At 32.4% G+C, this 16,602-nt stretch overlaps 1 pseudogene; it reads right to left on the reverse strand.

Annotated features, from left to right (window-relative positions):
* Positions 1-2,188: 2,188 nt before the first annotated feature.
* LOC149579843 (scopoletin glucosyltransferase-like) overlaps positions 2,189-16,602 on the reverse strand; it is a 57,400-nt pseudogene continuing 42,986 nt past the window's right edge.

A 16,602-nucleotide genomic window follows, 5' to 3' on the forward strand; every position in this document is an offset into this window, starting at 1 on the left:
ACGCGGTGAGCTTGGCATGTGAGGAAACCCTTGAAGTTGAGCATATAGTGGTAGTAGGAAATGTAGGTGGGGTCTCTCTCTTTGGCAGTGCAAATGTCGGCTAGAATTACATGGTGTACTTGAGGGTTTTGTGTAAAGGCATTGAGAAATAGGTTGTAGAGCTTTGTGGTAGGCATCATGGAGGTGATTGAAATTTTGTTCACTAGGTGCAACACCAGCATACTCTCAATTGTTTTATGGGAGAGAATGTCATTTCCTTGCATGTACCATCCTTTGGTTTTAGGTTCTTTAAATACCTGTCTTGATGCAACCTTGGATGGAAATGGAGCTAAACTATCAAAATAACGATTCCAGATTGAGAGCTAGACCCAAATACGTATGCTATTGAGGACCCAAATATGTATGCTATTGAACAATTAGATCAAATTGCATATCCCATTCTATAGCTAGTTGATTGATTATACTTGTGATTTAAAAAAAGAAGAGGTTCCTTTGTTTAATAAGTATTAGTGCCTAATGTGGACAATGCACAGGTTTGAAAGATCACATTCATCTGTCCACTTTAGACTTCAGAAGGTGCACACTTCACTACATATCAGAAAAGAAAAAGCTATGACTTGGTTCAAAAGTCTTAGTGTTAAATACATTCCTTTGTTGTCACGCTGCTCTTGATGAAGTTTATCATTTCTTTACTATCAGACTATGTTCATTGATTCAACTAGAGTCATTTCTCATTTTGACGTTCTAAAGGTCGTAACCTTGTCAATACTTTGTGCCTGAAGGTAGTAAAGCACTGAACCTTCCCTATGATAGGTAGTTGTTAGGATATTCATACCTTTTCAAATCATTTACATGTATCTTTATTTTTCTCATTATCTTAAAATTTGGCAATGAATTTCTATATCGAATCCTTCTTGCCTCCTTTAACTAAATATTTTTACTATTTTTTGATATTGTTTATTGCTTTCTTCATGAGAGTTATAGGGCCACAACCTCATTCATGCTTCACTACATCTTCCCATACTCTCTCATACTCTATAGCACTCTAACGAAATATTTCTCAATTAGCCTTTTTTGATTTTATTCTTTGAAAAAAATAAATTGGAGTAGAATATAGATGTTTGGGACTCCTTATATGCGTATTTGAATTCTTCTATGTCCCTCTCTATGTGAACAATATCCTGCAGCAATAAGATTCTATCATAGTTATTTGCCAATTTTAAGGAAAGGCTGAGTTTAAGGACAAAATTCATAAATGTAGACATGTCCCTGTGTTCTTATATTCCATCCTCATCTTTACTTAGCATCCATTATAAACAATAGTGATTTTGCATTCTATTCTGGAAATCTTTATGAAAAATGTCAAATAAAGGACAATGAATCTTATGGCATACATTGAGGAATAGAATTACTGATATACTTCGATAAAGAACTTGAAGTATGAGAATCAACAAAGTGTGTACTTGAAGTTAGCTCACCAATTACATAATCTATTACATGGCATGTCAGGGTTTTGTCCTTGTTAATGTTTGGCATGTGAGGGCTTTGTCCTTGTTAATGTTTGGTAGCTTCAGTCAGATAATTATATGACTGTACATGTAGATATAATATTATGTGAGATATAAATTTATTATATAAGAGAAATATATTTATATTCACACACACACACACACACACACACACACACACACACACACACACACACACACATATAACAATAGTTAAGTTTATATAAAATAATTATTTGATTATTGAATAGACATGTCTCATGAAGGGACATGTCTATTCATGACTTATGTTCAATATAAAAAGAGGATATTGCATATGGAAAACAAATACCTGATTACAAGACAATGCCATTACATTTGCAGTAAATCCTGGAAAATCAACATGATATCAGAGATAGGTTCGCTACCAGGCCTGTGAGACTTGAAAGACAGTTTAAACAATAAAATCTGTAGATAATTTGAAAGTGGATCTGCACAGAATAAAAGAGTAAATAAAGAAGTTGAGTGGAGCTTTATTACAAACAATGAAGACGCCTCATCTATTTTTTAGTGGAGCCAACATTATACTATATTAATTTGGGATAATACGCCCAATGAAAATCCAGGCTTACAACCACGGTGGTTTTGAAAAGAGAAAGGACAGGAAATCGAAGCAGAATATAATCATTGAAAGGAAGATATTAGAAATCGAACAATTCACAGACCCCTATCTCTGACATCTGCAGACTCAGTGCAAGAGGTAGGCTCACGTGTACAGTCCCTGCTTTCCTTTCCTTTCCTTTGACTCTCAAACGTTTTGCAGCCGCCGGCCGAGCAAATCCAGGGGAGAAGTGCTGATTGGATAGCCCAGGAACAACAAAATTTCCTAAATAAAAAAATTCTGCCACACAGCTTCCAACTGTGTAAGTGCTCAGGAGGAATCAATCGACGGTAGTAAGTAGGAAATATTTGGGATATGCCCCATCGATGGATTGGAAGCTGAATCTATTTGGTCAAGCATTCCACGTAATGTTTCTTCAAAGGTCTAAAATATTCGATGGCGATGGAATCAATTCATGATGAATTAGAGACATTAATCGATAGAATGTGGAGAATAAGTTCCACGTTATAGAACAATTCGGGAAACTTAACATCTGAAAATGATTGCCAATTTTGCATTGCCTCCAGCTGGCTGGGTAGGTCGCAACCACGCGTGACCAGCTCTTCAAAGCGCACTGTGTCCCTTAACACAGTGTCCTAAGACCGGGAAAGCGCAGATTATTGTGGAATACTTTGTCTTGAGAATATTAACCAAGATTAGAAGGAGCAGCATCAAAGGAAGATAAATCTTTTGAGAAATTCAGACAATGTTAGAAGGTGTTAATTATAAGAAAATCGTGCCAGGTATGTATGCATCTGGGGACCACTTTCATCTATATATGCATTATGGTAGAGATGCCATTTTGAAGAACAAAGTGATTATTAAATATCTAAATAAATGATAGAAAAGCATTCTTAAGACAAGCATCGGGTGAGACGTGAAGGGACCCACCTTTAAGGTAAGGGAAGGTAAGTTGGTAATATACTTATATTTGCATATTGTAGCTCCCTTGCACTATCTAATGATAGGTATTTAAAAATATGAAAAATATAATTATATTTGATATTAAAATAAAGATATATACTTAGAAGATTGAATATATATGTATATATGTTCAAAGTATATATTAATATTAGATCTTTATTTTTATTACATTGAAATGATTTTATATTACTATGCAAAATTATTCTTGAGTATAATAGTAGTCTCCTTCTTATGAGCATTTGCCTTGATCTTTTCTTCCGAGAATGTTTTATGCAGGAAGAGGGAGATTAAGATTCAAAGGGAGCCTGACTATTTATTAGAAGCAACCTTGGAAAGAGAGGGAGAAGACTGTGAATGCTATTTAGTTAACCTCTGTTATCTTGGTCTTATTGAGAGGGAGTAAAACATATTGATATGGATTCCCTAGTGATCTATAAATTGTGATAGTCATGAGGACTGTGGTTCATAATCTGTGACAATGGGCCTTCCCCTGTGTAAATCATGAGGAAGTGACGACTTCTAAATGATCATCACTTGTATTTGGAGAAGTTGTTGTAAGGTGATGATCTTACAATAACTTGTATTATGAGATAAAATAAATTGAGTAAATGGTGAATGTATTGTGTCTCAACATTCTAGGAGGCCATTACTCTTAGAGTGCTTCGTGAATATAATTGATATTCTGAGAGGCCAATACTCTTGATATCAAATGTGATATCTAAAATGTTTTGAGTAAGTGGTGAATATCATTGATATTTTGGGAGGCCAATACTCTTGATATCAAATGTGATATCTAAATGTTTGAGTAAGTGATGAATATCATTAATATTCTAGGAGGCCAATACTCTTGATATCAAATGTGATATCTAATCTTTGTTTTGAGTACTTGATGAATATCAGATGTCGATATTCTAGGAAATCAAGACTCTTGATATCAAATGTGATATCATACCCTAGGTTGAGTAATTGATAAATATCATATGTTGATATTTTGGAGATCAATACTCTTGATATCGTATGTGATATTAGTAGTTGTTTTGGAACCTGTGCATATTTAGAAACAATCTCATTTATATTACAACTTAAGCAATATTTTGCATTAAAAGTAATTTCTGAATTTTAATTCCTAATTTTCTATTAGATCTCTCACATTTTCCCTATAGTAATTTTATTTTCTCCTTCAAAAAAATAGATAAAAATAAAATTGTAAGAAGTTACTGGAATTTGCAGGCATGTGTCTACCAGTACCTCATGATGAGGGTTTCACTTCACATATGTGTAACAATTTTGCTTCCACAATTTGCATACATGCGACAATTATAGATAGGTATAAGTGTGCATGGAAATAGAAAGGGCATGTGACATTGTCACAAAGAAGTCCATGCTTCTCTGTACTTTTACATGTTAATTATAATTACCCTAATTACACTTTTATTTGTGTAATCTGTTTGCCTCAATTTTGTTTTCGAAGCTTTGCAGCATATGCAATACCACCATGATTCTTCAAATGAAAGTAAATAAAACTTTTGCAAAAGAATATACCTTCTTTGCATGTGGCTAAAAGTTGTCATTTTTATGATTCAGGGTATTTGGAATCAATATTTTGCATTTCATTTTCTAACTACATGATCTTACTAGTGCTTTATATGCATTTATATATTTCACATTTCTTTTTCTAACTATGCGATCTCACTAGTGCTTTATATCATTATATGTGTTTATGTATGCACATAAATTCTCTTTTACAAATTATCTTCTAGTTCTTAAATTTATGAAAGAAAAAGTTTCTAAAACATGCTAATTGATTTTTAACATAATTTGAATGTCCCTTAAAGTTGACTCCTTACTGAAATAATTTAGAAGGAAATGCTTGGCTATATACCAATATTCTATTAATTTTATTTTTGTTGTGCATGTTTTATGCATTCTTCATGCGTTGCAACATAATTATAGAAGGCCTTTCAAAATTCTTTATATATGTGAATTGCATATTCAAAACTTCAATAGCCTTGCCAAGTTTACCCACCAAGGATTGGACCAAGCTGAGATTGGGTCTTCCTAACCACTAGCTTTACTCAGAATTTCCTGGCTTCGAAGTCTAAAGAATCGATGCCCCATGCTAGAGTTTCAACCCTATGAGGGAAAGCATAAGAAGGGTTGAGGAGGCTTTCTCAACCCAAATATTTTGACAATTGGCATATTCAGTGGGTACTTTTTGTGCTGGCCAAATGAAGCATAGCAATCAAAAGTTCTTGTGCTAGTGTACCCCTTCATTTTTAGGTAGCTATCAGGCAACTAATAACTAGGCTTTTGAATTTATTTAGATATACAAAAAAAAGCTAGTACAATTTTTTTGAAGGATGATTTTTTATTGTATATTATTTTTAAGTATATTTTTCCCTAAAGGTTACTAAACTAGGGACTAATATAACATGCTTAGAAGATTTTTCCCCATTCTTTCTTGCAAATTGTTAAAGAACAATTTCATATTGGCTGGATCCATACTTCTATTGAACAATATGTCTGGTTCTCACAAATGATGTAGAAAAATGAATAATGTATGGGGTTTGTCCTATGTAAAATATTGTAAGAAGCTTTTGATGTGCAATAACGATCAGTTAGCTTTTTGTTATTTTAATGGCTAATTCAAGTTACATAGGAATTTTAACATCGATGTTCACTGTACAATAAATTTCATCGATAATTCAAAGAACTAAAAGCTTGACATCAACCAATTTATCAATAACATATGTCTAAAAAAATTATTGCAAATTATCTTTTATAAGAACTTAATATACTAAAATATAGGTTAGTGCTTTAGACACTTTAGATAGTTATGTTAAAGTATTTTATTTAGGACTAGACAGTGTGTAGCAGATTCTCTTGAGATGAACTTCCTTACATTCAACCATCTGTCTATTGACATGGTGTGAATATACAATTAAGGAAGTGAATTTACTAAATATAGGTAAGGAAAAAGGCATATAAGTAGCTTTTCAACGATCTTTTGTTACCTTTTTCACTTTTCCTCTTTCAATGATATTCAATAGTTAATGACCTTCTTTGATATTGAATAGGTTTTCTGAAAGACTCTTAACTTGCAAATGACATAGCTATTAAGGATCTAGGTAGTAATGTTCATTTGTTATATTCTAGATCTTATCACATTGACTTGATCATGTCATTAGATTTTTACATAATTTCTCTATATGTTATCATGTGATCTACTTGTGACAAGTACATTTGTACTTATTCCTACAGCTCTAGATATTTGTCCCTTTGCATACAGTTTAAAACAAAATGAATGTATGTGGTAAATTGGTTGTGATTGGTACGATTTGAGAATTTAGGGCAGCTAATTAAGTTTTTCTTACAAAAAATGATTATAATCTAATAGTATAATTTTATTGAGAATAATTATTAGCATTTTACTGATTGATTAAAAAAATTATTAGCACCAAAATGAGAATTATTAGTCCCTTTTGCCTATAGGCGGGGACTAATATTTTCACCAAATTTCTCTATTTAATCATGCTTGAAGAGTTGCGAAATGGAAAAACAATCCCAAAAAAATGAGCTTTATTTGTTTCTTTCTATTAAACATTATTTTTATTCAATTTTACAACATTCTCATTGGTCCAGTTCTAATATCTCGGTACACAAAAATAGTTTGCCTAGGATGTGAAGCATTGGCAAGAGTGAGCTACATGTTATTTGTACAACCCACTATATGTGGATTTTGCATTGATCAACATTACTACTGTGATTAAATTTACCACAAGAAACTTTGCTTTTGCAATACAAACAACATGATTTTAGGTTGGCAGGAAGAAACTTTGCTTTTGCAATGCACACAACATGGTTTCAAATCAGTAGGAAGAAACTTAGTTTTTGTAATGCACATAACATGGTTTCATATTAGTAGGTATGGCCTTTGGACATTTTATCTTTGATGCACTCATCTCTTTCTAGTTTCTACAATAGATAGAAATCTATTTGTTCCTCCTCATTTTCCCTTTTATTGCAAATGTGTTTATGATTTAGATGTTGTTTTGAATGTTTCCCTTTAAATATTCTTTCCTAGCCCCTTTCGCACTTCTCTTGGGTGAATTCTGCACCTTATTCCATGGTGCACAAAAAGGACTATTGATAAGGGTTGTGAAATATGACATTACATTGACCAAATGTACTCTCTTTCAAGATTATAAGTCATTCAATAAAATATGTTGTCAGTATTGCTTGCAACTGTCTCTCTTTTTGAGACCATATTTGTTTGAGACAATTTATCTAATTTTTAGGTTTAGTCTAAATGTTTTGTGGGCATGCCTACCATGGCATTTTCAAATCCTGATAAAATCCATTCATTATACTTATATAGATTCTAATTGTCACAAAGTCCTAGTTCTAGCATAGGTAGTGAAAAAACTACAAAAGGCTGCTAATCTTAGCATTTGAATTGTAACAGGCTTTCTACTATAACACTCTTCTCTCTCACTATTTCTCCCCATTCTAATTATCTTATACTTTGCACTGAGTTTTTCTTTGCAATGTAAATAACACTTCATTGGCTCATCTATTATATATCATTGGATGATATTATGGTGTCTCCTATTAGTACTGTTTTAGTGCACTATGCAAACTCATTCATGGTTTTAAAGTGTACATTAATATGATTTTTATTAATATGATTCTTTTGGAATTAGGAAAGATTGTCTTAATTGGTCACTATCTTTTGTAGATAAAAAAATATTATTTTTCAAACATATGTTTGCAAATTACTTTTTAATATGATAGACACTTTTTTTTTTATGTATAAATTAGAAGGACCAAAGCTCCATAAAGAAGTCAGGAAAAAAAGGAAACATCAAAACTCATAGTTGATGCAAATGGAGGACTTGAACTATCATCTTGCAAATTATCCACATTCACCCTTTACTCCAATCGGTTTTGTTGATAGGGCTGCCATTGTATTTCTATTATCCTCAACACCACTCACTTGACATGGTCTCAACTGTTTAATGTTGCCGCCAATTGGCCTCTACTCCAACTTTGTGCAAAATTTGGGGTGGGACAATTTTGCATCAAAGCTCATATTTGACTAGTAATTTGTATTTACACATTTTCTATTTCTATTTGGTATGTTGAGAACTAAATGTGGTAGCTGGAATCCATGAGTTGAAAGCTCAAAAGTACTTTCAATCTTCTTAGTAACTTATGATTTTTTAGTAGTTTGTATTACTGGCTATATACATGGTTGATTTCTTACTAGTTTGTATTACTGGTTGCCTAGGCACATGTGTAATTGCACAAAATAAGCTTGCACAGTTTCATGGTATTCCTCTTTGACATGTCTCTTAGAGATTTCTCAATGGTGCTATATCACCAAAACATTAAAATTTTTAGTCAATCCAACAAAAATGGATACTATGCACTGCTATAGAACAAGTCATGTGAGATTTGAAACTTATTTATAAAATGAAAATCCAAAGTGGAAACTGATACTATCACTTGACTATTAGAGATGCCATTTGAACCCTTCTTATATCTAAGGCAAAAATGTTTGATGTTGTGACCACTATCAAATAAAAATGTCATTTAACTTTGATGTTTCTATATTTATGTACTCATGCTATTAAATTGCTAATCTTAGAAATCTGTTGTTGCTCTCACATGCAAATTAGAGCTACTCTCTTCTTTACACTCCCTACTAGGTCTCTCTCTATATGGGTATACTTGGCAAGTTGCGTGCTCGCTGACCCAACTATCCCATGCACTTAAACAATGTCTTGCATCGACTTGTCTAGCCCAACTAATAGCCACTACCAAGCATATCCAAGGCACGTCCGAGGTAGGGACTAGTGTTGCATGTAGCCCTTGTTGGTTTACCAATGGTACAACGTGGTGGCTATTTCATTTTAAATAATAAAAATTTTCCATTGGTGATTTTCTCATTAAAACATTGTCTTGCTAAAGGAATATAGCTAAGAAAATTCAACTGAATATTGAAAAGCAGATAATAATTCAATAAATTATACATTAGGCTAGAGACATGTTTTGTCTCGTGGACATATCAAGAGATAATACTAATATAGCTAGTACAGAGTAGAAAAAATAGATAAGCATATGTAGAAGAATACACTATACATAAATCATCATCCTCTCTATTCTTATTTTAAGTAATGATAATGTTATCAAGCAAATAATTACAATTTCCTTGGAGACTAGTAGATAAATTGTCATTTCTAGTTTTTGAACCATGACAATTGCTAATATTATTATTATTATTTTCCCACCATAACTTGCAATCAAATGAATTCTTGAGGGTCTACTACCTTTTAGTTTGTGTTCTTCTCTTCATAAGTAATTGTTGATATAAATTAGTCTTGTAGCATTGAAAGATTAATGTATAAAAAATATCTTCATCTTTTCAATTATTGAGCACATATAAAAAAATGTCCTTAAATTGAATCCAGTAACATAAATTTTTCTTTTCTTCTCTTTGGTGGCCTCTAATTTTAATCTCTTATTTTTTCTTCTCTTTGGTGGCCTACCACTTTAATCTCCCTTGATCTTCACTGAGTTTGTATCTACATTTTCTATTCTTTCTTTGTCCCTCCTTTTGATAGTCTCTTATATAGATTATATTAGACATTTGTATAAAAACAAATCAACTCATTACAATAAGAAAATCATTATATCGATCTTCAATCTTTTCTTTTGGCAAGTACCTTCCCATCGTGTCCTGGGAGCTCTAGATCACCATCATCATATGGAGATTCACTATAGATGATTTGAACTGCTCAATATTCATCATCATGGTTTGTTATTGACTTGCTTCAAATGGATTGAACTAATCAATATTCACAGTCATCCTTTATTATCAACTTGCTTCAAATGGTGGGGATTCTAGTTGCTAGTTTTACACAACTCTTGTCTTTTTAGTTACATGGTATATTTTAGAAAGTAATACGACTCTTTGTTTTAGCAAGAAACATGACTCTTGGGGACTGAAAAAATTCCAGACAGTGAAATCCCTCCATATGTACTACTTTGTCTTACACAATTTGTAGTTCCTTTTTCTACTATATATTCTTACACTAAAAACAAAAATTTAAGTACAAAAAGTTGAATATATGCATTGTTGTGCAGGTAGTAGCAGTTGCAACATTTGTGGCATTGACATTTTATTTCTCTATAATTTTTATGCCCTTCGTTGCGAACAAGATTGTTGAATACATAATTGATGGGATCTTTTCATTTTTGGTAAGAAAAGATTCACTAGTAATTTACATCTCACTATTTTTTTTTAAAAAGGAAGCAATGCATTCTAATTCTTTAATAGTAAGTATTAATTGGGCCATCATAAAGAAAATTAGTTATCATCTAATGATATATGGATTTATATTACATATGTGCCTCATACTTACTATTAACCTCAGATGGTTTGGATTGACTCCTCTAAATAATGGTTTTACTTGAAACTCTTTTTTTAATCTAAATTGAAGGGCTTATCTTTAGAATTATTTATTATCTATCTTCCTCTTCCATATTTTCTGTAAGCCTACTTTGTGTGGCATCTAATGATATTTTGTTGTGCCCTTGACCAACATTATTCATTACCAGATATTAATATATCTAATTTATCCTTTAAACATAGGATTTAATGCAAATGAGATTCCCAAGTATCTAACTTTCTTGTGTCTGCTCCCTACCAAGTGAAAGTCATATTTGTACAACCAACATGGTGGGAGTCTTTCCATCGAAGCATTATGGACTTGGAGATTGATATTAGTAGTAGAGGAAAAATAGAATTGGCATAACCTTTGCATTTGGTTATCAACATTGATTGCCTCAAGTTCTACAAATAAGAATATATCATTCCCCAAATGTATGTTTAACAACTTGTTAATGTTATGAAGGGGGATAGCTCTAGTTTTAGGATTCAAAATAGTGTCTCTTATAGGATAGTAAACTATATTTGAGGTCTATGGCAAGGGAAAGTGTGCATCACTATTTGTTGTGTTCTACCAATTGCTTGAGTTATCCTTGGTGCTCTTTTAACTATTTTTTAAGAGACTTATAATCCAACCCCTTAAACCATATTTCATCCTTCAGTTTTTTGTTCTTCTTCTTCACACTGTTTAGTGTTTGTTACAACTCTTTAATGAAATTTTGAAGGATTTGAAGTTTTTTATTGACAAAATCAAGTCACTTCCAATATTTTATATTCTATTTTTGCAAGATATCAATTTATCCAATATCATTGGTCTGTGTCAAGATTTTTAGTGAACATCATTACCACCTTTTTTTTCCTACTTCAACTCAAATGGTTGCACTGAAACAAATTTTTCTTCCTACTATGGGAAAGCTCTTGAAAATCCACATTTCTTCTATTGCTACTATCTCCTTGAAGTTGACTCTTCTCCTAGTATAGGGTTTTTACTAAAGCACACAACCCTTTTATCTTGCCTTTTATTTTTTCTATGCCTACTGTTGATGGTTGCATCTATATTGACTTCTTAGACTTGACATCAATAACTTTCTCTTTTTAACTTAGATCCTTAACTTGATTCTATAGTGTGGCACGGTTCTATTAGAAAAGTTCAAAATCTTCCAAAATAGACTTGTTTTTTCCAGTCATGGAATCCAAATCAACAACATTCTCATGCATTGGGAGAGAAATTCCTTTTCCCTGCATGTGTAAGAATCCTCAACCTTTATGTCATATTCTTCATGAAAATTTTTAGCTTTCTTGAAGAACACTTCATTTTGACATTCCATTTTTACATCCTTTCTCTAATATCAAAAACTTATCCCTCACTATTTAGTTACCACTATATTACACCATTAGGTGTATAATTTCTATCTTCAATATGCTTGGTCTTATGGTTCAATTTTCTTCTATTACTATATGATTGTGAGTAGCCATCATTGATCCCTTTTTTGTGCTTCAAACCTAAAGTAGCCTCAAATTTTTCAATCTCATGTGACATGTGCAAGGTATAATCCTTAAGCATCTCATTTTCATGTTTGGAGAAAAGACTTTCTTGGAGGATTTCCTTTATTTTAACCTTTGCAAGTTCATAGTTTTTTGAATCTAATGATACTCCACCTTGCTTTAGACCAATGACCAAGTCAAGTAGCTTTAGAACATGCTTTTGATTTTTTTATGTTTCTTCAAGCTCAACCTTTAAACTCTCTGACTCTTTCAATTGTAGGTGTTGTCCTTCTTGAATAATCATTGTTTCTTGTAGTTGACCAGCATTTTGCATGTTCTCATTGCATTTCCCCATTTAATCTCATCCCATTTACACATTTAATGGATCATCTAACTTAACATTAGAATTAGAAATCTCTGCAACAACTCCATGGGACTTATCTTTTAAAGCTTGATTCTTCTTTTCTTACTTTCTGCCACTATGTTGAATCTATGCATGCAACTTCTCCACCTCATAAACTTGAATTTTCCTTTCCAAACATGTTTCCATGTTTATTTACTGCATGTTACTCTAGCATCTTGAAGTGACTCCAGCGGATCATCCTTATTTTTGTATGGCCAGCTATTGGGCCTTATTCCACATTCAATAGATCACAAAACTACATTTTAGTGATTCCTAATGCCCCACCCCATGGTTAGTGAATCGATTTCAATTCAAGGTTTTGATATTTTAGAACAATGAAGTGGAGTTCTTTAAAGTTTGAAAGATGTTGCACTCAATTGGAAGAACATATGCAATCTAAGTAACTTCAAAACATTACAATATTACATATCATAACTATGGTTTCAAGGCACAATAACAAGAAATTAGAATAACATAACATAATTTTTTAAGAACATCAATTTATTGTTTTTAAAAATCTCCTTATACATCAATTCATGTATATGTATTGGGGTTCACTATTTTTATAGACTCACTTCCTTTTGGAGGTAACCAGCAACTAGTTAATTAACTATCATTGAACGGACTACAACTCTTCCTAAATAGTCTAAAACTTACTAATTTTTGAGTTGTCTAGTTGTCTAGTACAAGTTTTTTTGGGGTGTGGAAGTCTATGACAAAGTTCACAATCGATGAACTTTGGAGCTGCCTACTGCAACTTATCCTAGTACACAGTCCAGTAACAATCCCCTATTTATTGGAAACTTTAGAATTGTCTTCCAAGGAATGATTCCCAAAAAAATATGTTGTTTTTCTTTCCACTGTGTGTCCTAGTGCTTGTATACTCATTGGGAAAGTAGAGTACCCAAGCTTTTGTAATATACAAGGACAAACACTATAATTTTCTAGTTAGGGATACACTGCTCTTTGGGATGCAATTTTACTTCTTTTCTACAAAACTAAGGAGGTCCATGGAGGAATGATACAAGGAATTAACCTTGTCTCTTTGGCTCTCAATATTTTTTCAGTTTTGGAGACACAATCACAAGATTATGTACTAATGCGCATACTTTTTCTTCATCTTACAAAGGTATTAATGCATTTAAGCACACATTTTTTTATCTCCTCAACTTTGTACATATCTTATGAATCAAAGGCATCAAAATTTTGTTAGAAGCTAATCATGAGGGTGTCATTTTTATTTTAATAATTTTATTTGTAGCTCCCAAAAGCTCCATTTGGGATGTTTCTGCACCACTATTGAGGAATTTTTCCACAAGTAAAACTGATTCTAAGTGAGTAGATAATGGTGAAGTAGTGGTATATTTTGAAGAGGCACTTTGAAATGGCTACCTTTTGAGTATTTAATTTTTGACAATCTCTATAGAGAGAATCATAAAAATCCGCTAGCTCTCCATATCCCCAATGTCCCACTCAACACCTAATATTCACTTGTTTCCACATTAAACAATTCTCTTACTGTTTCAGCATCTATACTCTGCAATTTGTCAACATCCTATGCAATCATTTTCATATCACCATTCATATAGCAACATATCCTATAACCTTTGTTGGTTCTCATTCCAACACTCCTCTACATACCTCATACTAGGGATCTAAGACTAGATCCTTCACTCTTCTATGTTTACCAACATGACACAACACCAAACTTGTTGAGTAAGGCCAAACTCTTATCCTTGTTGTATCCGCTTGTGACAACTGATAATTCCTTTATAGTTACCAACACACTTTGTTCTTACACATTGACCACTCTCAACCCAACAATCAAATAGGTGTACCACCTACCCATCATCAATTACAATGTATTCAAAGATTTGTTCTTCCTTATTCCTCTACAAAAGACTTATTCACAACCTTCTATGAAATCAAACTAACACAGCCTACCAGTTACTATACTTTGTCACAACAAATGACTCTGGTATGAAATTCCTTTGCATCAACTCATCTACTTGGTGGATATGATCTTTCCAACTTTCCAAGTCTTCACAATAATCTCTCTGCATTCATCGTATGGCTTCAAACCACCTTCATACTCCAACTAAGTTGGCAAAGCCCGAATACAACAATGCTTTATCAAAACACAAACTCTATGGCTTATCTCATAGGTCTATACTCATTTTGTTTGTATCTTTTGGAGCTGATAATATTTCCTATTAGTTTTGTCCCACACCTTGATGCAAATATTTTAATAATTAATTGACAAGTGACATTTTTGTGTTAATCTTGGCTGATGACCTAATTTTGAACTACACCAGTTTTACCTTATTTGCACCATTATTTATATATATGGCAAGCATCATTATTGAATCTTCTTTCACAGGTACACCTATATATTAATTCTAGACATCAAATTTATCATTGTCTTATAATTCATCTCTAAGTGAGAAAAAAAAAATCATTAGAATATTACATTACTATCTTCATGATATGACTTTGTTAGTAATACCTTTATTCCTACCAGTGCAACCATTACATCTTCTAATGGTGCAATTTCTAGTTATACATGAATTGTCTACATGTTATATACTTCATCTTTATCTCCTGTCAATGTGATACTATGACACTGGATTTAGCACATAGATTGTAACTGTTGAACCTTGAGGATGGTATGTACATCTTCAAAGACTCAACTAAACAATACTTTCTATCTTATAACAGAAAGCAAAGAATGACCCTTATATATTCACAGATTATACTATAACATTGTCTCTAAAATTGAAAATTAGAGAGACTTTAGGGCTCATTAAAATAAATAAACAAGTTACATGAGTAGACCTAGATCTCACCTCAAAAATATTTTCCTTGTTCTATCGTTTATCTGGAATGTCATTTTTCCCAAATGCTTCATAGCAAAATAGAGACATCACATCTTTCTCTCCAAGCAAAGGCTGATTATAAGTGTTGTCAATCCATTTGTAAGTGTGCTTGGCTATAAGAATAATATTGTATCCCTCTACTTCAAACAATGATTCTCTAAGATGGTCTCCATGCTACACATCATCTAGCACATCTACACTATACATCAATCCAAGGGATATATTGTTACTAAAATAATAATTTATATATTATTGTTTTATATAGATATCTTGTTTCCAGGAGTGGATAACAAGAGTTGCATAGCCTTTATTATTTTTAAAAAATATGGCTGAATCATAAGGATTTAAAAGTTGTGATTGATTTCATTTAGGATTGAGAAATAAAAAATGTGCACATTTGGAAGTAAGTTTTTTTTTAAAACAATTTTCTTCAATAGTTGTATCAATAAATTGTCCACTTGCTGCTAATATCATGTACCATATTCAAGTTGTTGTGGTGGTTGAGGTTCTCCTTCCTCAACAAACATAACATATGCATAAGGTTGGAGAATTGAGCCACATCCAAGTTATAAAACTAATGACGACACATTTGCAAAGTGAATGCTTCACGCTCAGATGACGTTATATTCAATAGTAACACAAATAATGCTGATGTTTTATATGAGCACAAGTGACTTGATTTAGAAGACTCGATGTACTTTTCCTATCCTAGAATAACTAGAGCAGGATATGTTAGAAGCTGAGAATAGGACTCTGGTTCCATTTTCTTTTTTGATGCACTATCAACTTGCATTGCTTCTCCATCCTTATCACTCAACTTTGGACCCTTCATATTTCCAAGTGTATTACCCTCATCCATAACATTTTTCTAATCAACATCTTTCTGTGCTTTGGATATAGCCTTTACTGATGTGGACAGGATGACAATAGACAATTTTATAGATGAATATGTTCTTGGAGGTGTTGTGGATAAGGATATTAAAATATTGAGGGTGAGTATTTTTTTGTCTTATTTAAAATAAATCTATTTGATTAGGTGCTTTACTATAAATTATTTTCATGGATTGACTACAATTGAGTATGCATTGTTTTGTAGAGGAATTTCTGATTGGAAAAGTGCAGCATCTTGAAGACTACAAATCTCACGTTGATAACTAAATCGACTCTACTATGCCTAGAACATCAACTTCTGGAACTAAATACACACTAGGTTGGTTAAAAATTACTTTATCTGACTGAATCAATTCTACTATAGTGATAAAAACCCATTACCTAAAATTGATATTTATAGCCTATCAAAACCATTCAGATAC

This window comes from Cupressus sempervirens, chromosome 1, assembly GCF_028749045.1.
Source record: "Cupressus sempervirens isolate cs-2001-9-10 chromosome 1, ASM2874904v1, whole genome shotgun sequence".
NCBI classification, from domain to species: domain Eukaryota; kingdom Viridiplantae; phylum Streptophyta; class Pinopsida; order Cupressales; family Cupressaceae; genus Cupressus; species Cupressus sempervirens.